Source organism: Halichoerus grypus, chromosome 4 (assembly GCF_964656455.1).
Source record: "Halichoerus grypus chromosome 4, mHalGry1.hap1.1, whole genome shotgun sequence".
NCBI lineage: Eukaryota > Metazoa > Chordata > Mammalia > Carnivora > Phocidae > Halichoerus > Halichoerus grypus.
The window spans coordinates 142342698-142369852 of NC_135715.1; positions in this window are offsets into that span (position 1 = coordinate 142342698).

Consider the following 27155-nt stretch of genomic DNA (forward strand, 5'->3'; position numbering starts at 1 on the left):
TGTTCCTAAGACCAATGTTTTTCTTTATTTTTTGTTGCCTCTGATTAGGAGAGAAGTCTATAAATAAATTGTTTTAATTAAATTTTTTAAATGCCACTTTGAAGAAAAATGTTAATTGGATAATTTTTTGTCTTCAAGGCTTCACTTGCTATTATAAAGAAAACACAAATGAGAGAAAAATATGGATCTAATGAGTAGAAATACTATTGATACTAATCTTAGAAATTCAAGGCTTAAGTGGGGGACATTGATTTCAAATTTGAGTTTGTTCCCACTTATTTGTCCTAAGTAGGTCCACATCTTCAGTGTCCTTTGTACATGTTAGTACATGTTCCAGAGAATCCCTGTGTCTTTGCTTCTTTTGGTTTTCCCCAGTTGGAATCTCATCTTATGTCGACTGACCAGATCTAGGCCCTCCTTTAATGCCTAACTCCACCTTCCAAACCTCCAGAGAGTCTTCTCAACTAAATATTATTGTGCAATTATTTTTTGTTTCTACAATGGTTAATTATTTTATATTACTTCACCTCTTCCATTTTATATTGCATACATATATACATATACGCGCACAACATACACAATTTCCACCAAAAATAGGGAATACGTCCTAGAAAAAGGACCAATTCTTTGATTTACTTTATATTCCTGAAAATATCCCTTAAAACAATACATTATTTTTTCTGGATTTATAGACTAATGCATTCAAAATAAATAGACTTTCCAGATAACTTGAATTTCTATTCCTAGGAATTTCTAAGAAATGATAGGTATGTCCAGGGATGTTACTTAATAGGACTAGATGCTGGCTATTTGACTAATTCCCCTCCTTTCCTGGATTGAAGGTCACCTTTACCTTAAGTTATTTACTTGAGCTCATGGTTTTACTCTTAAAACAAAGTTGAGGAGACTCATGGGACATGAGACCAGATTGCAATTCACAGATTTTCAATTGAGCATGATGCTTGAAGCAAAATTGAAAAAACTCAGAAGTAGGATGTGGTAGCGTAGGCAAGAAGAGCAGGATAGATAATATAAGCTTTGCCAGGGCCTTTAAGAAGAAAGAAAAGGCAAGAAAAGCCTTCAGGAAATGATACAGGATGTTGGTGTGATGCATTCTTTTCTCCTCCATTGTTTTGTTTGTGTGTGTGTGTCTGTGTGTCTGTGAGGATACATTCCTTCTGTGTTTCAAATCATGAGATGTAATGCTTGTAGGTATTTATATATTTTGAAACATGGGCCAATAGCCAAGGAAAATATTCCGTGTTATGATGTTACTGCTTAACAGTAAACCACTATTAGTCTCTCTAAATCCCTGGGTGGTACTAGGATTAAGTCAGCACACCTGAGCTGTGGGGAATACATTTAGATGGAGTTTTATTGGATTTCAGTCCCTTATTTCTCACTGATTCTAAAGGGAAGCAAATACACAGAAAAGATACTGCTTTTCAGTAGATCATTTCAAGTCCTCAGGGTGGGTTTCCCCTCAACTGCTTGAGAATATAGATTTGTCACAAGAGTGCCCCAAATCACTATTGGCTGGACTAGTTTCTTCTGTAGGAACCCCATACTGGCTACGGGCGCAAGTTCCTGATTAAGTGGGCTGAAAACTCCTTGAGGAAGAAAAAGAATATGTCTTTCTCAAATGCTGTTATTCCTTAACTTCCACAACAGTGTTCTGCATACAGTAAGGGCCTACCAAATGCACTTGTAGGGATAACTGTGTCAGCTTTTCAGAAGACAGTAACCAGGATTAGGTGACTGGTGTCTTTTGCAATTTTTTTTCTTCCTAAACAATATTCACTAACAAAACCATGACCAAGTAAAAGTCTGAGTACAAGTCTGGTAAACAGGGTGGTCTGTGTAGCTGCTGGTGAGAATCTGTCTTAGTGCACATTAGAGACATGGGAAGACACCGCCTCGTTGCTGCTTTGTTCTCGTTGTTGTTACTTGGTTTGTGACATGTAGAATTTCCCTTAGGGCTTCATCTTAAGTCTATTTGGCAATGGTGGTAGTGCTTCTCTTGCATACTGTAAATTCCTATAAACATTTGTTATGTGGCTAATTTTATTTTAGACCACAGCAAATCCTTTAAATAGAATAATAGTTTAAAAATAGTGGCACTTTATGCTCTAAGCTGATCGAATATGTAGTGTATATTTGTACCAGGTTGGGGAGCAGAGAAAGCAAGGAAAGAGGTGGCTGAAATTCCAGCAGAGGCCACCCAAGATGAGGAGTTCATTGTAATGGGAACTCATTTTGCCACAGTTTGTCTAAGGAAGACACAGGAGTAGTAAAAGCATGAGTTTGGAAATCAAAAGATCTCTGTCCTACTTTCAATGAGCAGTGCAATTTGGAGAAATCACACAACTTCTCCATGCCTCCATGTTCTCCTTTTAAAACATTTTTTAAAAAACATTCTTAGTTATAACACAACAATTTTTCTGAGTATATTTTTTTTCTTCACAAGGCACTGAAGTAGCTAGTAAAGCTTTCCCCTGTGCAACACTTAAAACAAGAAAGTCTTCATGGAGAAATCGCTTTAATTTTTTTGTTGTATTCATCTACAGGATGACACATCTCAGCAACCTCAAAGGCAGAAGGCAGAAAAAGAGAGCTGAGAGATGAGCAGGTTATTTAGTCAAGCTCATGGCAAATGCAGCATGCCGAGGCTAGCACATTAGAAGACTTCTAGAATTTGTCAATTTTTGTGAGCATTGAAGCTCTTTATTTGATTTTTAAATGTGAAACTTTTTATCTTATTTTGGCAAGCAGAAGCATTTGCACCCTAGATAAATAAAAGGGTACCAAGTGGCCTTTTCATTGCAGATGGGCTGTGCTAGAGAGAGGAGAAACATGCCTTTATGTCTGTTGTATCTGTTGTTCCGATCACCTCACACTGAAGATGACGTGACATGATATGTCTGATCATAAACAATATTATCTGGATGATTTGCCATACTTTGTTGAGCTGCATTAAAAGATATGGATATTTTCCCCATTTGTTTAAGTCTCTCTACTTTGAAAGCTACAACAAATAATGTTTTTATAAAAAAACAGGTCTTAAGAGATTAGTCATTTTTAACCACTCATGCAGAAGAAACATCTCAAATTGCTATCAAGGTGGAAAGTAATTTAACTTTCACTTATTACACAAATAAGAATAATAATCATTGAATTGAGAAAAGGTATAACAGTTTCTGATAAATTTTTCACATTAAAAAAAGTGAAATTATCACTGTAATACTGATAACACCTGTTTGGATTTCAGAAATAAAATAAATTTACAAAAAAACATTATTTTGGGGCTGCCTGGGTGGCTCAGGCTGTTAAGTGTCTGCCTTCAGCTCAAGTCCTGATCCCAGGGTCCTGGGATGGAGCCCCACATGGGCTCCCTACTCAGTGGGGAATGGGGAGTCTGCTTCTCCCTCTCTCTGCCCCACCCCCGCTTGTGCGCTATCCCTCTCTCAAATAAATACGTAAATAAATAAATCCTTAAAAAAAAAAATTATTTTTAAACTTTTGTTTCTAAATTTATTGTAGATGATATTTTTGGTTAGACGCAGTATTTTTTTTTTTTTTTCAGTTTTCAGAGTGCCCATCTCTTGTGAGTTTTTTTTCGAAGTTTTATTGGCCCTAAAAAGATACTTACATTTTGGCAGAAGATGTTGTAGGGGGAGAAAAGTTTTTCTTTCTTCCCTTCTAGGTTGTTTGGCTGGTTTAATAATTACATTCATGCAAGACAGAACAACAGGAGTAAAACAAACAGAAGCTTAATACCCTGTCTACCTCCTGTATACATGAGAGAGACCCAGGAAGACTGAGTAAGTCTCTGAAATGTTGAGCATTTCAAATGTTGAGCTGAAGCCATCACCTTAAATACCATCTTCAGCTAAAGATAAAAGCAGATGTTGCGGATTCGGAGTCCGTTATGAGAGGTTACTGGGAAAAGCACAGCAGACAAAGGTAAGGATGTTGTGCAGATTTAAGTCATTGCCTTCTCCACTGATAAGAGTTTCTAGAACTATATTGTACACCTGAAAGTATACAACACTGTTAACTATAGTGGCATTAAAATAAAACATGTAATAAAAAAATAATTTCTAGGGATTGATTTATCCCTCTCTTCCTGGTACAGTGAGGAAGACACCCTTACAAGTGGAGATTTCCCTTAAAGCTGTAAATCTCTTACAAAAGGGTAACTTCTACTTAGTTTTTAGAACTTGTTCTACGTCCGTTGCTTTAAAAAAAAAAAAATAACCAGCTTAAAATAATCAACATGCCCATGAGGCATATTTGGGGATGGCAAATCTGTTCCCCTTCAGTCCTACCTTTGAAACTTCAAATAAGAAGTTTCGCAGTCTAGAAGCTAAGTTGATAGATGGTTCTGGAGCTCATTGAACTCAGTCTTGAGAATAGCTATTTTCGGTTAAACAGTTGTTACCTTATTTCAGGAGGCAGGTGATGCAGGTGGGATCCCCAAATTAGGCCTTTATTCTGTAAGCAAGCAATCAGGTATTTAATAAGAAGCATTTCTATGGAAACAAGAAAACCAAAGGTTAAAGGTCAGAGCAAATTACAAACCCAGCGTCTGAGTCCTGAGAGCTACCAGTCGAGATTGCTAGATGTCAGTCTGGAAGCATCTTCAGATGGGGTGAGAGCAGACAGTGCCAATGTGACGGATTGTGCTGGTTTGCAGTTTGAATGTCTCTGGTGATGTCATTGGGTGTACCAGTAAACTTTTTTGAGTGACCCAGACAGCAACAGGCACAGAGAAGACTGGCGTGACTATTATGGTGCTTTCTTTGAAGTTTAGATCAAATCACCTAGCTTCTGTTTTCAGGGCTTCAGGAAAATGGGCAGTGATTCCAACTCAAAAGATGGAAGAAAATTGCAAACACTGGGACACCTGGGTGGCTCAGTGGGTTAAGCGTCTGTCTTCGGCTCAGGTCATGATCTGGGAGTCCTGTGATCGAGCCCCGTGTCGGGCTCCCTTTGCTCAGCGGGGAGCCTGCTTCTCCCTCTGCCCCTCCCCACCTCCTGCTCTCTCTGGCTAGTGCTCTCTCTCAAATAAATAAAAATCTTAAAAAAAAAAAGTCACAAAGATTATAATCATCCTCATCAGTTCATTGGGAATTTTTTCCCAGTTCGGTTTTATGATCCTAAAGTTATCAGAAACCTGTATTCTAGGGTTTACAGGAGTCCTCTTAAAGATGAAGCACTTTGGCAAACAATTTTGCAAAAGCATCAGAGTAAAACAATAACTCTATGTAAGTGACAAAGACATAAAAATAGCCATGGTTAAAAATCTGATGAGGGGAGGTGCCTGGGTGGCTCAGTCAGTTGAGCATCTGGCTCTTGGTTTTGGCTCAAGTAGTGAAAGTAGTGATCTCATGGGTCCTGGGAAGGAGCTCCAAGCTCTGAGCTCAGCAGGGAGTCTGCTGGGGGGAGGGGATTCTCTCCCTCTGCCCCTCTCCCCACTAGCATGCATGTGTGCACGAACTCTCTTTCTCTCTCTCTCTCAAATAAATAAGTAAATCTTTTTTAAAAATCTGATGGGAATTCATTACAATGCAGTTGACAAGAAAATTTGGTTATTTCTGTGACACACAACACTTCAAGATAATTAGAATTACAAGTGATAACATGACATATTAGATTTTTAGGAATTTCATACAATTTCTAGAATGCTTACATTAATAACAGTTATATTAATAACATATTAACATTATTAATATATTAATAGCATGTATCTGTATAGATGTAATCTAAGAAGGTCTGGCATCACTTGTGACAATGCTTCCCATGGAACTTAACATACCAAATAAGCCTAATTAGTTTAACAAATCTTTCGATATATTCCAGGGACCCTTTGGATTATCCCAAAATTTCTTCCAGATCAAAAAGACTTCATGGAGAATTTGATTTGGGGAAGTTTGTCAAAAATATCAAAGGGCTTTGTTCTCATGATTAAATAGGATCCATAGGTCACTGTGAAACAATACTTATCTATTTAACCATAGTGACAAAGATTTCACAGGCAAATATAGAAGGTTACATCATTCTGAGCAAAACTTAGTTCTTTTAATATTGAGAGGACTAGGTTTACTTAAGTATTCAAAGATGTGATGATAGAGATAACATGAAGCACAAGGAATTATTCTGATGAGGTACAAAATCTTCACTTTCTAGGCAGATTATTTTAAAAGGTAAAGAAAAACCTTTTATAGTCTCTTATCAAGAGCAGACTAACATGGGGCGCCTGGGTGGCTCAGTCAGTTAAGCGGCTGCCTTCGGCTCAGGTCATGATCCCAGGGTCCTGGGATCGAGCCCCACGTCGGGCTCCCTGCTCAGTGGAGAGTCTGCTTCTCCCTCTCCCTCTGCCTGCCTCTCTGCCTACTTGTGCTCTCTATCTCCCTGTCAAATAAATAAATAAAATCTTAAAAAAAAAAAAAAAAAAGAGCAGACTAATAGTTCAAGATAACATTATCCTGTTAACAGAAAGAAAACCGAATTCTAATTTTGCACCAGCTTACTTCTGATATTAAAATTCATTTACTCAATTAAATTCATTTCAATAGTATTCAGTCCCAAATATGCTTAAAATTCCCTTGTAAAGATTCCTTTCGGGGCCCCTGGGTGGCTCAGTCAGATAAGTGTCTGCCTTCAGCTCAGGTCATGATCCCAGGGTCCTAGGATCGAGCCCCACTTTGCCCCACCTTGGGCTCCGTGCTCAGCAGGCCCTTCACCCCACTTGTGCTCGCTCTTTCTCTCTCTCTCAAATAAATAAATAGATAAAATCTTTAAAAAAATTTTAAAGATTCCTTTCCACAGACCTTTTATAACCTTCAGATTTTGTCATACATTTTTCCTCTCTTCCTTTTGAAATAGCCAGTTTTACTTTGGGACAAGTTTACTTTTTTTTTTTTTCCCTCCAACAAAAATGCATTTCCATCCCTTATACCTTCTTTTACTAAAAACATATATCCTACTTTCCTTGCATATGGAGATATTTCCATTAGCATTTCTAGTAGTTTTAGTTACAAGAAAACTAGAACTCTTAGCCCTTAGAAACTTTAATTTCTAAAACTAAAAAGTAAGTTATTGTGAATAGTCTGGTACACCAGTATTTCTTAGATTGGCAAATTTATGAATACATTTTATAATTTCTAGAAGCAGGTGCTACTTCATAGTATAATCTTTCAATAAAGCACAAGACATGTTACTAATAGACTCAAATTTATCTTTAGTTTCTCTGTAGTCCAAAAGCCAGAAATAGATAAACCAATGATCAGTAATTCATGTTTTACTATTTTTTTCTTATTTGGAAATGATATAGATATTGAATGAATTTCCATCATTTAACTTAGCTTAGCTAAACTCAAAAGATTCAAGTTACCAAAAAGATTTTGGAAACTATTTTTAAGTACACATACCATAAAATGTGATTATAGCTAAAAAGTTCACCTAAAAACTCATATCCCACTTACATCTCTCTAAGTCACTTCCACCCAACAATTATGTTTAGACTACCCATGAGAATTTCATGACCCATTAGACAAAATCAGCCATCATCCCAGGCTATTTTTCTTGCTGACAATTTTCTGTAAGAGATATAAAACATTAACTTATTTGACTAGTAGACCTAAGCAGGATAAAAGTTGTATGTCTGCATTATATTCAGTTTTGATAACTCTAAAGATGTGTCTATTTTAACTAAACCAATGAACTTAAACTAGCTTTAATACTGAGTATTTTTCCAGATCATGTGACCCACAGAGCATTTGGGTTAGTTTCTATTATATTTCTGAGAACTTTAAGAATACCTAATTTATAAACACTTAATTTAAAGCCAAGTAAATAGAGCTCTTTACAAATTAATTTTGACAATATCAACTAGAAGTAGAAAAATACCACTTTTATCTACAATATACATATATAGACACACATAAACATACAAACAGACACTGTGACCCCATAGCCATTGCCTTAAAATTTGAGCCATTAGTCAGGCACAGCACAAAACTCACTGGTTTATAAAGAACAGTTGGATACAAATTTTGTTTTAGCTGTTGGAATAAATTAAGTTCCCCACTCAGATAGTTAAAAGTTTTTCTACTAATTTTTGCAGAGAAGACACTTGAGATTTTTCATTAGTCCAACTTCCAGATACTTCCTGATACATACTTTTGTTTTCTTTTGATAAGAAACATCTCCTTCTAAAGTTTACATTTCAAAGAATGGCTCTTAGGTCCTAGAGAAGACAGAGATAATCTACATCACAAAGGCAATTCGAGTTTTCTCCAAGATGGAGTTTGGGGACCATATTTGACTATTCTTAGAGGTCTAGGATAATTACTATTTTTTCTTTCCATAAGTGTAAGGCAATTCTGTTTCCAATGTCCTGATCTTTTTTAATATCTATAAGCATTTTGAGATCAATCAGTGGAGGCCTGGGGATTGATAAGGATAGGTAAGCTTTGGGTGGCTTCTAGAGCCACATTTCTGGTTTCGTAGAGATTTCTAAGACAAAGACAGTTGTGTCCAATTCACTGAATAACTGGATTGCAGCCAGACTATCAAGGAACAACCCGCCTTTCCAAATACGCTTGCTTCTTTATAGCGGGGAGATGTCTATCTAAGATAGGGATCAAAAGATTTGTGTCTTTGTAAAGTTTGTGTAAAGTGTTCTAAAAAAAGCCTTCTTTCTGAGTGTACAGCTCAAACTTAGCTTCTATCAGCCCCCGAACATGTCTTCAGCTGATAATTTATAGGAGAGCCTAGTAATAATTTTGGTCCTCTGTTCCTTCTGTGATGGGGGTTGTCAATGGCCACTAATCTTTCTAATTTATCTCTACATTTAGTAGGATCTTCTGAAAGAGAAAGTCAAACAGATTTATAATTTAAATTATAAATTTAAATTATATTTAAATATAAATATAATTTATATTTATATTTATATAAATGGGTTGCCTGGGTGGTTCAGTCGATTAAGCGTCTGCTTTTGGTTCAGGTCAAGATCTCAGGGTCCTGGGATCAAGACCCGCATCAGTCTCCCTGCTCAGTGGGGAGCCTGCTTCTCCCTCTCCCTCTGCCCCTACCCCCACGACTCATGTCTCTTTCTCTCTCACTCTCTTTCTCAAATAAATAAATAAAAAATCAGGGCACCTAGGTGACTCAATCAGTTTAAGCATCTGCCTTCGGCTCAGGTCATGATCCTGGGGTCCTGGGATCGAACCCTGCATTGGGCTCCCTGCTCAGTGGGGAGTCTGCTTCTCCCGCCCTCTCTCTCTCTCTCTCTGTTAAATAAATAAATAAAATGCTTAATAAATAAATAAATAAATAAATTAGTTTTAAAAAATAAAAGATCTGCTGCTGTCCAGGGAACATGAATTCTTTGTGATGGAGGTCTAATATACATCCTCAAAGTGAATTGCATAGTAAAGCCTGAAGCTGGCAGAGCCTGATTACAGAGCCCTGGGAAATAGGAGGTATTGTAAGGGGCAGCAAAGCGAGCCCTACCCCACATCTTGGGTGCTTCTGCTAAATTCACTCCTTGGCTTTCAGCATTTACATGTGTAACCTCTATACTTGGTGCCTAGAGATTAGGCTGAGTGCTCCCTGTAAATCTTGTAGAAAAGAGGAAGCTTAAAGAGGCAGATGGGGTGGATTTTGAGAAGGGGAATTTACATTGGATGTGGACATTGATTTTTGTCTTAAGTCTAATTTCTGTTCTTTTTTCTCATCAGGAGAGTCCCTAAAACTAACCATTACGCTTCTTTTTGTCTACTTTTTTTTTTAAGATTTTATTTATTTATTTATTTATTTGAGAGAGAGAGAGAGAGAGCTCCTGAGCAGGAGAGGAGCAGAGGGAGAGGGACAAGCAGACTCCATGCTGAGTGCGGAGTCTGATGTAGGGCTCGACAGGGGGCTCAATCCCATGACCCCGGGATCATAACCTGAGCCAAAATCAAGAGTCAGACACTCAACCGACTGAGCTACCCAGATGCCCCTGTGTCCACTTTTTTAATTTGGTCTTTCTATAGGTACCAGTAAGAACTGTTTAGGATGAGGGCTCTAAAGGAGGTGGAGGAGAAGAAAGGAGGAGGAGGAGGAGAAGAAGAAGAAGGAAGGAAGGAAGGAAGGAAGGAAGGAAGGAAGGAAGGATTTCAAATATCAGAGTTTGTCCAATTCAAAGGATCCATCATCTGGCCATTGACAAGTTGGATCTTATTTTAATCTCAATACCAAGTCAAACCAGTAAGCCTTTTTATGGCTTAACCAAGGATGCAAGAAGCATTTCCAAAGGAGAGTGCAAAGTTGCAGGCCTCACAAGATCCAGAAATTTTACTCTCAGAGTTAGCCTAAGAAAGCAAATGTCTTCCTTTCATAGGCGGGAAGGATGGTATAGTGTAAATGGTGTCTCTGGTTTCCCATGAGAACATGAGATGCTTCCAGTTACAGACCTATTAGTCTGTGACCCTGAATAGGTACTATTAGACTGGGACTTTTCTAGCACTAACAAGGCAATGAAGGTTGAGATGATAAAAGCCCCATATGGACCAAGACCCCTTATGACAAATTCCCCTGGGAGCTATCATAGCTGGACCAAGAGAACAGTGCTAATTGGGTCCACAGCCTATTTAGCTGTCCATCAGATGCATATCCATACGTGCATCCTACAGTTGACAGAGACTAAGGAGAACATTCTCACTAGTCACCAAACCCAGTTCTCAACACATAGAACAAGATGAAAGAGACAAAAAGAAAACAATGACTGTCTCTGGGAAGAAAGGGATCAATGGAAACAAAAGTACTCATAATAAATTTTTTACCAAAGCCACCATACCCAATGAACTAGTTCACCCAAATATTTTTTTCCTGCTAACCTAAATTTAGACAAAGAAAAGGACTAATCACTCTTGCTTCCGTTAGGCTCTGCAGGCAGAGACCAGGACTGATAGGGTGAGAATTCTTACCTTCTACTGGCTTTTGGTCAGAGGTCCCAAGATGTCTCAGCTGCTGTGGCTCTGGAGTGAGCAGTGTCCGACCTGTGAAGGTCCCATCCAGGTCACCGAAATAGGGGCAGAAAAGTTTCCTCTTCTTTCCTTCTAGGTTCTTTGGCTGGCCTAATAATTAAATTGATATAAGATCAACAGGAGAAAAACAAACAGAAGTTTAATAACATGTCTACCTCCTGTATACATGAGAGAGACCCAGGAAAACTGAATAAGTCTCTAAAATGGCTGAAGCCAATCACCTTAAATACCATCTTCTGCTAAAGACAAAGGGTATCGGGGATGGGGAGTCCATGATGGAGGGTAAGGTGGTTTCACAGATTTAAGTCATTGCCTTCTCCATTGATAAGAGTTTCTAGAGATTGAGTTATCCCCCTTTTCCTGGTACAGGGAGGGGAACATCCTGACAAATGGAGATTTCCCTTATTAATAGAAAGTCTGTTAGAAAAGGGTAACTTCTAGTTTTTAGAGCTTTTTCTTTTTTTTTAATGTCGGCTCCTTCTTTGAAAAAAAATAACTAGCATAAAATACATGCCAAAGAGGCATATTTTGGGGTTGCAAACTCTGCTCCCCTTCACTGTCGAGATTAAAGTTTGCGACTTTTTAACATACACAGTGTTGGCGTTATTCTTTGTTCCCTGAACATCCACAGCTCCACTTGTGACAGGCTGTCAAGAAACATGTCTCCGGAAAGACAGGTTAGCTCCTCAGAGACGATCAGTGATGCAATTCTCAGTGATGTGCTACACCCCGCCAGAATGCCCCTTACAGTTCCCGTGAGCAGTGAGGTGATGTCTGAACTATTTGTTGTGCTCTGCCATAAGATAGCATTAGCAGATGTAATGGGAACAGATCACTCATTTGTGGAAATATTTATGGTAGTGCTTTCAAAGGAACATTCAATCCACAGTTGCAACTGATGAAGCATGTAGGAAGGACTATTTCTAAACCATGTGGGCTAAAATGTCATCCTACAAGGCAGTTAAAATGTGTTAACTTAATATGTGTCTGACCAGAGATTAGAAAACACTAGCTGTCATATTTGAGTGGATTCAGTACATGTGCATTTTCAGTAAAATAGAAGTAAGTAATCATCTTATGTTGAAAAGGCCAGGTTAAATTGCTTTAATTTAAGAGGAAGGCTTCACTATCACATATTTCATGCTGCCCAGCAAGGAACCATTTCGTATCCAAAATGCACCTTTTTTACCTGACAAAGCTTTTTTAACATTATAGATATTGTTTTCTTTTTTTTTTTTTTTAAAGATTTTATTTATTTGACAGAGAGAGAGAGAGCGAGAGCAGGAACACAAGCAGGGGGAGTGGGAGAGGGAGAAGCAGGCTTCCCGCCGAGCAGGGAGCCCGATGTGGGACTCGATCCCAGGACCCTGGGACCATGACCCGAGCCGAAGGCAGACGCTTAACGACTGAGCCACCCAGGCGCCCCTATAGATATTGTTTTCTGAGCAGTACTTAAACTCACACTTCACAGCTTTTGAATGCAGCACACTGAAATGTGTAACTGAACCAGTCTTACTCTTTTAGGCGGCTGATAAATTTTCTATCAAAATGAAAAAAGCCATAGAAGATGAATTAATTTAACAGATGCACATAAGTGTGATGTTGGCCACACACAATAGCTTTCATCACTTGTAGGCAGCCTCACATTCTTTTGCTGAGCCCCTCACTGTGCTCTAATTATTGACTGTCTTTTAGTCCAAAAGCTCCCTAGAAGCAGGTCATAAAATATTTTGCCCGTCGATGGATGCTGGCAAATCTTTTGTCAAAATTTGCCAAAGGTATTGAGAAATCCCTGGAAGGATAAGGAGAGAAGGCTAAATGCATTCAGCTACAAGCTCAGGAATACCACAGGGATGTAACTTTTGGACACTTTTTAATACTTTCATTACTTTGGGCTACTTAGAGCAGTAATAATTTACTAAATAGGAGCAATTTAATAGAGAATCCAGAAATTTAAAAGAATTATTGCATCTCTGAAAAAAGTACATAACATTCACTCTGAAAAGATGAGACCCAGCATTTCCAATAAAGGTGATTTACTACTTAATGCACATCTGAAACAGCGTAGTGTTGGTTCAGAGAGCAGTTTGTAGCAATTTGATTTACACTAATCAAATGAAATGGCACATTTTCCTGACACATAAATGAAGTACACATTTTAAAAAATTACTTAAGAAAATAGCTATTCAAAATGTTTAGTCATCATGATGGCAGCTAGTGGACATTTCACACTTACATTAAATTGATGTTTAGTTGTCTCTAAAGATACATCTTTGTAATCATCCATCTTGTAAGTATGTTTTAAGAAATAAAAAGTTCGGGGCACCTGGGTGGCTCAGTCATTAAGCGTCTGCCTTCGGCTCAGGTAATGGTCCCAGGGTCCTGGAATAGAGCCCCGCATCGGGCTTCCTGCTCTGCGGGAAGCCTGCTTCTCCCTCACCCACTCCCCCTGCTTGTGTTCCCTCTCTCGCCGTGTCTCTCTCTGTCAAATAAATAAAATCTTTTAAAAAAAAAAAGGAAAAAAGAAAAGTTCATTCTTCTAATTTTATTTAGCTTCATATCAAAAATATTTTTAAAATATGGAAGAGACATGGAAGGGAGAATGAGAAACTCCAGCCAAATTGGAGTTCTAAAAGGGGAGAAAATATTGCTGCCATTAAGAATTGCTGCCATTAAATATTTTTCTTAAAAGATGGATTGAATGTTTGTGTAAGGGCAGAAATTCTATAAGGTTTGCATTTCCCACTTAGACTGAGCACCTGCTTTATGCCAGGCACCATGTTAGGTGCTTGAAATACAAAATTGTATACAATGTGGACCTTTTATTTAACAAACTCAAGTTTATTATTGGAGATAACTTGGTATTATGGAATCACCTAAGAGGGCATCCAGACCAGATCTGGCAGGTTAAAGAGATCTCTCAAAGCTTGAGCTGAGCCAAGCTAAAAGAATACATATTTAGTTATTTTTCAGGTAAGTAGTAGTGTGTCTCTGTTTGGGAACAAGGGGCAATGACCCTGGGGGTATCCCAGGCACAAAATGTGTCTTGCACAAAAGCATGGGTCTGTGAATGGGTACGAAGATGTCGCAGCAGGAAGAACTCACAGGCTTTGCCAAAGAACCCAGGACTAATTCTGAGGGTCCTGAGGAGCTAAAGAGAGTTTTCAAGCCATGCAGTGACAAGGTCATATTTGTTTGTTGGAAGAGGAGTGAGGAAGAATTGAGATGGGTAAAAACAAATGGAGGCAGGGAAGTACCTATAGCAGGCTGTTGAAGTAAAGGTGAGGACCTGAGCTAAATCATTCACAGGAGGACAGAGATTTGACAGACGCCAAAATGGTGGAATAAAATTCAACTCAAGACAAATTCTCTGTGGGAGATGAATGAGAGAGAAGACAAAAGTACAAAATCCAGTCTGGCTCTCTCTTTTTGCAGATGACATGATACTCTATGTAGAAAACCCAAAATACTCCACCCAAAAATTGCTAGAACTGATAGAGGAATTCAGCAAAGTCGCAGGATATAAAATCAATTCACAGAAGTCAGTTGCATTTCTATACACTAAGAATGAGGCAGAAGAAAGAGAAAACAAGGAATCGATGTGGTTTATAATTGCACCAGAAATCATAAGCTCCCTAGGAATAAACCTAACCACAGAGGTAAATGATCTGTACTCTGGAAACTATAGGACACAGATAAAGGGCTAGTATCCAAAATCTATAAAGAACTTTTCAAACTCAGGGTGCCTGGATGGCTCAGTCGTTAAGCAACTGCCTTCAGCTTAGGTCATGATCCCAGGGTCCTGGGATCGAGTTCCGCATCGGGCTCCCTGCTCAGCGGGAAGCCTGCTTCTCCCTCTCCCACTCCCCCTGCTTGTGTTCCTGCTCTCGCTATCTCTCTCTCTGTCAGATAAATAAATAAAATCTTTAAAAAAAAATAATAACTTTTCAAACTCAACAACCAAAAAACAAATAATCCAATCAAGAAATGGGCAGAAGACATGAACAGACATGTCTCCAAAGAAGATATACAAATGGCTAACAGACACATGAAAAAATGTTCAACATCACTTGGCATCAGGGAAATACAAATCAAAACCACAATGAGATACCACCTCATTCCAGTCAGAATGGCTAAAATTAACAAGTTAGGAAACAACAGATTGTTGGTGAGGATGCGGAGAAAGAGGAACCCTCTTGCACTGTTGGTGGGAATGCAAGCTGTGCAGCCACTCTACCTCTGCAGTACGGAGGTTCCTCAAAAAGTTAAAATAGAGGTACTCCAAAACCCAGCAATTGCACTGCTAGGTATTTATCCAAGGGATATAAACATAGTGTTTTAAAGGAGCACATGCACCACAATGTTTATAGCAGCAATGTCCACAATAGCCAAACTATGGAAAGTGCCCAGATGCCCATGGACAGATGAATGGATAAAGAAGATGTGGTGTATATATATGCAATGGAATATTACTCAGCCATCAAAAAGAATGAAATCTTGCAATTTGAAATGATAAGGATGGAACCAGAGGGTATTACGCTAAGTGAAGTAAGTCAGTCAGAGAAAGACAAATACCATATGATTTCACTCATATGTGGAATTTAAGAAACAAAACAGGTGAACATGGGGAAGGGAAGGAAAAATAAAATGAGGTGAAAATTGAGAGGGAGACAAACCATAAGAGACGCTCAACTCTAGGAAACAAACTGAGGGTTGCTGGAGGGGACGTGGGTGGGGGGATGGGGTATGGGGCAATAGACATTAAGGAGGGCACTTGATGTAATGAGCGCTGGGTGTTATACGCAACTGATAAATCACTAAATTCTACCTCAGAAACTAATAAAAAAAATACAGTTTGGGGTTTATTCATTTTTTAAAGGTAACTAGAGAGAGAACATTGACCCTAACCAAAAAAAGAGAAGGAAGAGGAGGTTTGGGGGAAGGTGGTAATTACCTTGTGTTTAATACAGATTTGGAGCTTATCAAGAGATTTGGGATGGGATATAGATTTTGAAGTCACTGGAATAAAGAAGATCATTGAATTCAGAGATATGGAAGATATGGAGGATATCTAGGAGAAATATGTAGAGAAGAGAAACAGCTCAAGGCAAGAATATTAGGAGAAAATACAACCTTAATACTATTAAAGGAGTGCAAATATATAGAGCTAACTTTAAGAAGACATCCAGAAAAGCCCAGGAAAAAGAGGATACTTTAAAGAAGACAAGGAGAATTTCAAGAAAGTCAAAGTCATTTAAGATATTCAAAGTCTGCAGAGAAATAAATTAACATAAAGATTGAGGAAAGCCCATTGTAATAAAGAAGGACTTTCAAGGGAGGATGGGTCAGGGAGACCTGATGGCCATGGACTGGAGAAGGAAAAGGAGAGGAGAAAGTGATACTTTCTCACTCAAGGGCAGGGGTTGGGGGGAGGTAGCAGTTAAAGAAGGCGGTAGGATCAAGAATGTTTTTATTTTGGGGGCGCCTGGGTGGCTCAGTCAGTTCAGCGTCTGACTCTTAATTTTGGCTCAGGTCATGATCTCAGGGTCAGGAGCTCGAACCCTCTGTCGGGCTCTGCACTGGGCGTGGATTCTGCTTGGGACTCTCTCCCTCCCCCTACTCACCCCCGCCCCTGCTTGCTCTCTCTCTCTCAAGAATAAATAAATAAATGAATAAAAAGAATATTTTATTTTTAAGAGAAGAGAGGTTTGAACAAGTTCATATTTTGGGATGATAATAAAATAAAGTGAAAAGATGACAAAGAGGTTGAAGAAAGAAGCAAAAGAGAAGCCGGTGATAGCTCAGTGCCTGAGCAAGCGGATGATGCCCAGGAAAGGAAAACGCACAGCAACCACTGTGGGGGAACAAGAGAGGGGGAAGAGACCTGGGTGCACACAAGTTTGAAGATTAAGAGTATGGAGGCTTTGGGTGGGGGTCGGGTGGGGCAGTCACACAGAAGGGAATAGACTGGTGTTATTATGAATGAATGGTCTTCAATTCCAGCCAGATCTCTAAAAATCCATTTATGTGCCTCTAGCTAGGTGCTTTAATTCTTGAGTAGGATAACTCTGAGGATGGTATTGTACCCTAACTCTTAGATTTTCCCATTTTACCTAGATTTTACCAAACATGGTAACTTGTTTGGTAACATATGCTTTATTGGGTATTTTCCCTTTCCTGTGCCTCTTTGTGCACTCCCCATAGAATCAACTCCCCAAATAACAATTTTTTTTTTAAATCCTTTTTTCAGGATTGGCTTCTGGGGAAACTCAAACTAGAACAAATAAAGTGCTTAAAATGATATCTGCCATATAGGAAGCACTCGATGCTTTTTTATATATAAATCAGGGATGACAGGAGGACTAAATATTATCTATATAAGGTGGTTAGTTTAGTGCCTGGCACATAGAATGTGCTCCATAAATAGCCATATTAATGTTGGGAGCTGGGAAAGACCATTTAGTTTCTAGGAACTGTGCTGTATAGGGTTTAGAATGAACTGTTTCTACTCTGGGTTGAGCAAAGAGAAGCAGGGATGTCCAGGAAAAGCCAGACAGAGAGCTGGAGGCAGCATTCGAGTGGGTTGAAGAATGAAGGGTGGTTGCACCTTAGGGTGCCATGGGCAAGTTTGTGAGGCTGGTAGGATAAGCACAGAGCATGTCCGTGAGCAGCAGAAGATGTAGAAAAATAATCAGAGGTTTGCATTTTGGATGGGTGACCAAGGATGACTGAAATGTGAGGCAGAGGTTCTGACCCCCATGGTGCCACATCAAGTTGCTTCACTGTATCCCAGGCTAAGATGGCAAACCTAAGGGAGCTAGTAGTTAACAGAGAAGCTGGAAATCACGAGCAGAGCACGTAGGTCAGACACAGCAGTATACATAGGAAGATGGTGTCTGCAGGTTAAACCAAGACAAATGGTGATAACGTAAGGGAAGAGAAGCACAGCATGTTCATTAACCTGTGTCTTCTTTTACTTCTGTTGTGCATAATAATCATACTAGACTTATGTGACAGCATATGCCTTGAGAGTAAATAGCCAGTAATTACAAGTAAATATGGACAGAGTTCCTACTATTGCAAAATCAGTTGTGTGCTGTGATTCCTTAAAAACACCACTAGAGGGGCGCCTGGGTGGCTCAGTCAGTTAAGCATTGGACTCTTGATTTCGGCTCAGGTCATGATCTTAGGGATGTGAGATTGAGCCCCGCATTGGGTTCCGACGCTGAACGTGGAGCCTACTTAAGATTCTCCCTCTCCCTCCGACGCTCCCTCTCCCTCTCCAAAAAAGAAAACCAACCAACCAAACAAAAAACACCACTAGAAAAATTTGAACACAGAAATAGAGATACAGGGGAGAATTTAGTCCCTACCATTAGAATATAAATCCAAGCCAATGAAATAAGCCCCACTTGCTGCCTCAGAGGGCTGCAGCAAAATGATGATTGAGCAACCATTTATTTTGCACCTATTATGTGCTGGGAACTTTACTTATATTGTTGCATTTATGAAATGTCTTCAGGTAGGAAACAGGGCAGGAAGAAAAGGTGAAGCCCCAGGGCTGCTTCAAGGCAGTGACAATTCGAGGATATTGCTACCTCCCTCTGTCCACCGTGACAGCCTCCTATTCCACTCCCCACCCCCCAGGCCTCTCAACAGCTCGCCCCCTCCACATGTTGTATTCCTCTGAAGTGACAAATTGTAGAAATAAGGAAAGGCAGAAGGAGAAAGGCTGAAATAAGATTTCAAAGAGAAAAAAAGTGAGACAAGAAAGGAAAAACATAAAATAAAAATGAAGACCCAGGAGTGGCCAAAAAAAAAGTTACATAGAAAATAAGAAAAAGACCATGTTCGAAAATGAGCCTTTTGCTTGTAAGGATACATATTTCTACACCTAAAATGCATACTCGACCTCAATGACAAAATGGCATGTAATCTAGTCACATGGGGGAAGGGAACTTGCAGGTATTGTCCCAAAGCCATTACGGAAAATGTGACCAGCAGAGGCCTTCTATTTCTTCTCCTGTTCCTGGTAATCTTTTGAGTCAGAGAAGGTGGAAACAATGTTTAATATTTCTAAAACTATGTGGGTGAAAAGAGCTAGGTTCTGGTTTCAGAACCTAAATCACAAGCTCTTTGCATTTAATTGTGGCAAACATGAAAGGTTTTTATTAGGTAGGTGTTTATAAAGAAAAATTTAAATAAGCATTAGGGGATTTTAAACCCCTGATGAGGTAGTTACCTGCTGCATTATTTAGAACACTTGGGACTCAAACTGCTGCCCTTTTGTGTGCCAAGCTGCCAGTGACTGATGTAAGGGCCTCAGAATTTCTCCCTTAGGAGGTATAATCAATGAAAATCTTTTACCAACACTAGTCCCTGCTAGACATCTAAGGGACAAGTTTTCACAAATCATATTAACTCACTAGCACAACAACAGTAGTGCTCATTGTAAGTTGTTAAATTTTGCAAATTAAAGAGTGACAAGATGATGGCATAGGTCAGTAATACATATTATGCTTAATTTTCATTAAGTATCTGATTTGCATGTTACACTTCCGCCTGTCTGAATAAAAGGGTGATGAGCATAGAAGCACCAAACATCATTAGCCCTCCATGATTATATTACATTTTGCATAAAATGAAATGAAACTTTCTGATGTTTTATAATTACTGCAGTGTATTAGCAAAATTTTATTATGCAATTAGAACATTAGCTACAACAAATATAAATATGTTCATGTGTTCTTAATTAGAGCACTTTAATAATTACTGTTCACTTGTGTATAAGTAGTTTACATACGATTAGAAGCACTTAATATAAAAGTGGGATTTCAGATTTTTAAATCTGCTTTTTCTATAAATGGAGATGATTATATGATGGAAATGTATACTCAAAGGGGTAAAACTGACACTGAACAGAATTATAACCTGGTGGCTCTAAGTGCCCCTGGGTTCAAATCCTAGTCCTGCCACCATTACACCTGCAAAAAGTTGCTTTGCCACTCTGCACCTCAGTTTTCATATTAGTAAAATAGAAATGCCAATTATAATTAAAACACTTCCTAGACCTGTTGTAAAGATTAAATTCACTGATATATCATGGCATTTAGAATGGCACCTGACACGTAATTAGCGCTGCATGAGTGAATGTGATTAATATCATTATTATTGCTTGATTGTCAGAGGAGCTATTATTCTAAATTATCAAGACAGGGGTCTTTAATAAGCTTTCTCAAAAGATCTCAAAGAACTCTTTAGGTAGGCAAAGCAAGCAATCAACAGGACATTTTTTTTTTCTCTTAGAGATGCAAAGTTTCACCTGCCAGGCCAACACTAAAGGTCTCAGACTTCCATGAGGATGGCATAATGGAACAATAGTTAAGAGTAGAAGTGGGAGTCTGCCAAAGAAGGAAAACTCTTCATTCCTCTCCTCCCTGAGGAAGTCCTCCACCCCTTCCTCACTCTTCCTCTATAGGGGAGCCAATGAGTTAGAGTTGAAGAATCTAATGAGACCATCTTCATGGGGAATGGGGAAATGGGACCACTGTGCATTGGGTTCCTCTCAAAGCACAAGGAAGTGCCTTGACCTAGAGCCTGTTTTCTTAAAGCAAAACCATCACTTGCACTCTCTTCTTCAGTCCTTCCTGTAGCCAACCAGAGTGTGGTAAAAGACTGCTTCAGGCTTTCGGGTAAGGAAAAAAACCTCCCTTGGGCTAGGTGCTCCAGCTCAGCTTACCAGAGCATTCCTTGGACCTTGGGACAGGAGCCCAGCTAACAGTGAAGTAAATGATAATCTGCTTCCTTGGGCTGTCATTCCTTGCTTGTATCTCTCTGTCCCAGCTGGCTGTTGTCTGGGGTAGGATTTGGACATTCCTGGGTTCTTTCACCAAATTCCCACTAAAAACATCCCAATCACAACACAATCTCTGACATCTAATGGAGAAACTAAGGCCCATGGAGAAAAAGTAACATGCCCAAGATCACTAGTAGTTAGTGGTAGCGCTGTGGCTTGAAGTTAAGTTTCTTGATTCCCAGATTGTTATTTAAAAATTAGGTATAATAGTTATAATAATATGGACAAAATACAAAAAACTCCTAACATCTGGAAATATAATGTTTCAAGTGCACAAGCATACAATCTGCTTTTGTATAGAACTGAGGTCTTGGCCATGCTTTATTCTTTCCAAAGTCCTTCTCAGAAAAGCTTCATTTTCCTAGCCAGATTCCCACTTAGGCAATTACATCCTGCTCATATAAACTGTTTTTATATCTCAATTGGACAGAGCACACTTCCATCTAATTTATCTTGCTCCCCTAATTGACTTTGCAGGATTGCTGTGTGAGCTTTGAATTGCTGTACTTCCTCTCTGCATTCAGGATGTCCTTAGGGAGCCATTATGTAAATTACTTTTTTCAGTGTGCTAAATGGTGCCCTAGTGCCCTGAAAGAGTTAATTCACCTCAGAGAGGTAAGCAGTTATTCATCCAAGAACCAGGACTGTTACTGACCCAAAGTGGGCCTTAACAATCTGGGCAAATGGCCAATTAGCCACATGCTGGCTCAGTAGACGTTCAGTGGGTAGATGCCCAACCATTGTTCATGCCCCATTGGAAATGACTTAACCGTGGGGAACACATGACTTGTTTAACCAAATCCCAAGTCTCCCTAGGAGTAGAAGTTAGAAGTAGTTTTGCCTAAGAACACCTATTTAGAATAATGCCTGACTTCGAGGGGGAGCAATCTATTTTTGTTCACAGATGGTCCAAGGAACTCCTGAATATACGGGCTGGTTCTGCAGGGCCCTTCCCAGACAGGATATCATATTCCCCAAAGGAGCATCTCAGGGGTTCCAACTGAAGGGAAAAATAATTATATGGGGTATACTAGGACTGTTCAATAGAAACGTAAGGTGAACCACATATATAATTTTATGTTTTCTGGTATCCATATTAATATAAGTAAAGAAAAAAAAAAGCTAAAATTAATTTTAATCATATATTCTATTTAACCCAACATATCCAAAATATTGTCATTTCAACATGTAGTTAATATTAAAATATTATTGAGATATTTTATATTCTTTGTGTTTGTATGAAGTCTTTGAAATATAGTGTGTATTTTACAGTTAAAGCACATCTCATTTTGGTACTAGCCACTTTTTGGTGGTCAGCAACCACATAGGGCTAGTGACTGCCATATTGGGCAGCAGAGCTCAAAAAGTTGTCTGAGTTGGTGTAGCCCTAAAAGAGGGTCATATCTTCCCTTCCTCCCACCTGTTTATTTGGTTTTGTTTTGTTGCCAGGCAAATTCAAATCCCGTGAGCTTGCTCGATTCTTTGTAAGTTTGGTCTAGCATCTCCAGAATGCTCTGGAGACTTGACCAGTTTTGTTTGTTTTTAAAAAACATTTACATTAGGACCTTTGTATGTTTTTTATACCCCAGAATCTTAATGCCTGAAATAAAAACTAGACTGGAAAATGATGGAAATAGAGCTATATAGCCTTTCCAGAAATATGGAAACTATAAGAGGCAGAGAATCTGTTTCTTTTTTTTCCTGGAGGTAGAGAGCAGGTGAGAAATACTGGGGAAAATTAACTAAAATGATGGCCAGCAGTTCCATAAAACATTAAGAATCTACTATAAGCTAGGCCCTTATAGTACAAAGATGAGCAAACCATAATCATAACAATTGAAAAGCTTGTAGTTTAGCGGAGGAGACCATCCCAAGAGTGATTTGATATGATATAGAGAAGTGATCAATGAGAGTAAGAACAGACTCCATTTGAGCAGATTGTGTGGTGTTTCACCTAACCTGGGATACAAAGACACCTTCCTGGAGAAAAAGGAGTAAAACTTGAATGCCCCAAATGAGAATAACCAGAGGTAACAAGAGCACCACTTGAGACCTAAAGCTTATAAATCATGTTATGAGCTCAGACTTTTTTCTGTGATAGGAAGCCACTGAGAGTTTCTTTTTGGTTTTTTGGTTTTTTGTTTTAAGATTTTATTGATTTATTTGAGAGAGAGAGAGAACGAGCGGTGGGGAGGTGCAGAGGGGGAGAGAGAGAGAAGCAGACTCCCCACTAAGCAGGAAGTCCGACAACACGGGGCTCGATCCCAGGACCCTGGGGTCATGACCTCAGCTGAAGGCAGACGCTTAACTGACTGAGCCACCCAAGTGCCCCTCCACCGGGAGTTTCTAAAGGAGTCACCCTATTTGGTTTTAGATGGATCCAGTGGATGACTCTGATTGCCTAAGGAGAATGGATTCAAGGGGTGGAAGAGGGGGCCTAGTAGGTATAGCACTGGGACAGATGAAAGGAGACAAAGTAGGGGGCTGATATAAGAGAGCAGGGCACTGACCAAGAGACTGACCAAGGGGGAGTCATGATAGACATACATGAGGTAAAATCAGTAGGTCTGGGTGATTGGTTAGGTCCAGGAGATAACATTGAAAACAATTAAGCAGAGATTACAGACAGAAAGTCAATTTAGAGGTCAAGATGGTGAGTTGTGTTTTTGAAGAGCCTGAATGTGTCGTGCCTCTGCAACATCCCCTGGACTTTGCCAACAGGCAATTCCTTACAAAGGTTTGATGCTCACATTTGTAGGTAGTAAATAACACCTGTTATTTACACATCATTTAATGAGGCCAAGGACTTTACATTTGTAACTTTAGTAATGGCCAGAATGAACTTATGAGACATAAATTATTATGATAAATTTTACAGATGTAGAAGATCAAGTGTAAGTGTTAACAGGAGCCAGGATTGAAACTCCAGGTTCTCTGAGCCTGTAACCTCAAATTGTACTCAAAATGTTATCCTGTGTCATCTAGTTATAATATCATAGAGTAAAATTCATAAGTGAAGATGGTATCACCCAAGATGAAGATGAAAAGAGACCACTCATAATAAATCTAAAAGTACCTCACTTTTCACAAACATTTAAATATATGAAAATAAGGTATTTGCTTACAAATTTACTGTTTGGTTTAAAGGCTTGAAAGAATAGATTGTTCATATATTATAACTTTATCAGTTAAATACATTTTCCTTCTAATAGTTTTTAGTTATAAAGAAAGATATAATTCATTGTGAATATTATTTCATTTTAAATATCTTACATCCTTTTTGTAACAAATGGTTCTATAGTCTGATATTTACAATATCTAGAATTTCTTTTTTTTTGCTAATTTATGAAGAAGCCAGATTTTAAGAACAAAAGAAACTGGTAATACTCAACTAAAGAAGTAAAACAAGACAATTTAAGAGTTGATAACTTCCCAAATGTTAAGCGGTCACAGAAGACTGTCAGTCAGGAAACAAACTTCTATCTGCTACCTGCCACCAATCCTTTCACCCACCTCCCACCACTCTTGCCTTTTCAGTGGTAAGAAAATAATTATAAACAATTAATTTAATGTAACTTTCTCATGGGATGATTATCTATGTCTTTTTATTTTCATTTTCTGACTGTCGCTGTCAGCTTTTTGCTCGGTGTCTCACTTGGTATTGGGTTCTGAAACCCAGTACTTTACAGAGCTCAAGGTCCCCACTTTACCTTCTCAGCCTCCATTTCTATTTTCTGTCCTAGGAGTCTGTTTCGTTACTGTTATATGGTTGTTATTTAGATAAATAGTGAGATACCCCTTAGGACCTCAATCCTGTCACCCACCTTCTGGATCATTGATTATCACCTCCTTACAATAATACTACCCTCACCCATTTTAGATGGGCTGGCTAGGACCCATTTGACATGACCTTTGGATGTTGTAATTGGATGACTTTCAAGGTCCAGCTCAGCCTGATTAGCTTCTGAGAAGGGTTCTTATGTATTTCTAGCTTCTCTCTTTTGGCACCAGCCTGCCATGGAATTCCCAACATAGCTCTTGGTAGAAAATGTTCATACTTCCATTATAATTGATTTTGGCGTGTAGGGACTATAATCACACAATGGTATATCTGTGATATAAAAGCTTCCTTTTTGCAGGCATTTCAGAAAGTATTTTTGAAGAGGTAAATTTCAGATGACAAAATAAATGAAGCTTTTCTATTTGCTCAAAAGGCAGAAAGAAAAGAAAAAAAAATTAGCCTAGCCACCCAGGTGCTCCTGAGCTATCTGAAATGACCTTAGCAATTCACAGCCAGAATCTCTCCTAAAATTCAACTAAGTTACAATTAAGTACAAGACTGATAACTACAAGAGGAATGATCGGTTTAATCAGCTAAGCCTTATTTAACACAACTATCAAGGCTCAATCTAGCTCTTTCTCTCTTCCTTTCAGTTGTGCCAAATAGTTCCCTCAATAACTCATATCTAGATTTGGAGCCTTTCTTTTGATGAGGATGGTCGGGTAGCTGCCCAAGTGACATCTTCTGAAAGAGCCCATATCTACCTAAAATCATCTTGTATGCCAGCCTTCCAGTGCATCTGCAACCACCATCAAGGAGTATTGGGAACAAAAACTGATGACTTAGCTAATAGAGCTGTGATTCATTTGCATGAGTAACTACCTTTTTTACTCCATTATAACCTACTATCATCATCACCAGAAGTAGAGCCTTTCATTTATTTTAAAAATTAACCAATATTGATAGATTATTGCCCATACTCTCGGCACCGTGAAGGCCCTGACAAAACTCAGGAGAACATGACAACGTAGATGTCTCTGCCCTCAATGGGTCTGTATTTTCCTGTATACTGACGAGAGGGAGAAGTCCCAGATGGTGTATCGGTCAGAGTACAAGCTAGATTATGCTACAGAAAAATATATCTCCCAAAGTTACTGGCTTCTGAAAACAATAGTTTATCTTGCATTTTCACTTCATGCCTTTTGCAGTTGAGCTGGGGCTCTGCTCCACATCTCTTCGCTCTGGGATTCAGGGTAATAGAGGAATCACTATCTCAAATATTACTGGTCACTAGAGTCTGGCCAAAAAGCACTCTAGAGGGTCTTGCATTAGTAAATCAATGCCTTGGCCTAGAAGAGATACTTCTTGCTTCTACTCCCAACTTAATAACCAGAACTAGTCATGTGAACTTACTTAACCGCAAGGAGACAGATAATGCCTGGGAGGCGAGACCTGGAATATCTGAAAAGCTTTAATGACTTCCAGAGACATGCAAGTTCTAAAGTTGAGGAGGAGATGGGTAGAGGCTTTCAGTATGGCACGCTTCTTAGGCCCGGCAGAACAGCACCCTTGGAGCTCTGGGCACGCTTCCTAGGCCCGGCAGAACAGCACCCTTGGAGCTCTGGGCACGCTTCCTAGGCCCGGCAGAACAGCACCCTTGGAGCTCTGGGCATCCAAGATGAAACCTGAAAGTGCAAGGCACTGGAAAAGGGGATCAAAGAGCAGAAAAAGAAGGAATTCTATTTATTGATTACATACTCTGTCTCAGTCACTTTAATTTCATTATATCGTTTAAACATTTAAATTTAAGGGATTGAGGAGGAAAACAAAATTTAGCCATGAACAAGGAGCTAGAGGTATTCCAAAGGTAAACTTGGCTCACTGAGCTATGTGATATTTTTTTAAAGATTGATTTATTTATTTGAGAGAGAGAGAGCATGGCGGGGGGGGGGGGGAGGTGGGGGAGGGAGAGAGAGAGAGAATCTTAAGCAAACTCCTCACTGAGTGAGGAGCCCAACTCAGGGCTCTATCCCAGGACCCTGAGATCATGACCTGAGCTGAAATCAAGAGACAGGCATTTAACCAACCTAGCCACCGAGGTGCTCCTGAGCTATCTGATTTAACAACAGGGTTCCAGATACAACATGCTACAAGCAAACTGACAACTGTGACGATTAATACCTTCTCCAAGGTTCACCTGAATGGATATACCCAAGATCTAAGGAGAAACTATAAAAACATAACTCATTTTGGAAATACCTAGAAGAACAAAGGTTACTCTGTTTTCACACCTACAGCTTTAATTCAGAAACGTATGAGTACTTTGTGTGACTCTGTGTGGCTTGCCTCCAGTCTTCCTACAGATATCAGTATTCTTCCTACTTACACTATACAAAATCTTGAAAAAAAAAGAGGCATACAGCTTGGAGTGAAGCCAGCAAGAGCACTAAGTTTTCTTTCTTTCTTCTTTCACTTACTTTCT